This window comes from Otolemur garnettii, unplaced genomic scaffold (assembly GCF_000181295.1).
Source record: "Otolemur garnettii isolate 467f Iridium unplaced genomic scaffold, OtoGar3 scaffold00130, whole genome shotgun sequence".
Lineage (NCBI taxonomy): Eukaryota > Metazoa > Chordata > Mammalia > Primates > Galagidae > Otolemur > Otolemur garnettii.
In genome coordinates this window covers 5,021,407-5,022,360 of record NW_003852525.1, presented here as the reverse complement: position 1 = coordinate 5,022,360, position 954 = coordinate 5,021,407, and positions in this window count along the sequence as shown.

The window sequence follows — 954 nt, the reverse complement described above, 5'->3', positions numbered from 1 at the left end:
GAAGGATCCCTTGAGCCCAGGAGTTCCAGGACTTGGAGTAGAGTGCAGTGACAGCTATATAAATCATACCACTGCACTCTCGCTCCAGCCTGGGCAACAGAGAGAGAGCCTGTCTCACAAACTAAATAAATAAATAAAAGTATAAAGTCTTTGTACACTGTACAGGTAAGCAAATATTGAATCTTACATGCATTGCCTTAAGTGATACATAGGGCAGAAGCTGCAGCCACAATGACAGACTGTGACCAGAGGGGGATTGTGGGGCAGATGAGATAGAGAAGAAAGATGGGAGGCTTCCTCCTAACTTGCCACCAGCAGAGAGGCACCCCAGCTCTTTATCAACCACTGCATGGAAGCCCGGGGAGCTCTGGGCAGCTAAGCTCCAACCCTCTCCTGGCAGCTTTTCAATCCCCAGATGTTCCCATCACAATCAAAGAGCGTTTCCCTAACCCCCATCCAGGGGGCAAAATGGTTTCTGCCTTTATTCTCCGTAGACGTGGTGCCTTCAAGGAATCAAAGCACAAGTTCTCACAAGCAGCTTACAAGTGCAACGTGACTCTCCCAAGGTCAGTGACCATGAATTGGACACACTGCTGCCCAAGCTGCCAGCAGCCGTTCCCAGGGAGCCACTGCCCTCTTGTGTCTCAACGCTGGTCAGGAGTTAGTCCGTGATGGGGAGGCGCTTTTGGCAATTGTAAAAGATTATTGGTAGGCTATTTCTGGCTTCTGGATTTGTTGGTGCAAATAAAATTTCCTTCATCTCCTACCTTTTAAAATCATAATCTTTCTTCCTCCTGATTCCTCCCCATCCTGATTTTTTTTTTTTTTTGAGACGGAGCCTCAAGCTGTCCCCCTGGGTAGAGTGCCATGGCATCATGCTCACAGCAACCTCCAACTACTCTGTAGCAAATGCTCCTTTTGAGAGATGTTTCTGCCTGGCTTAGACTTGTTGCA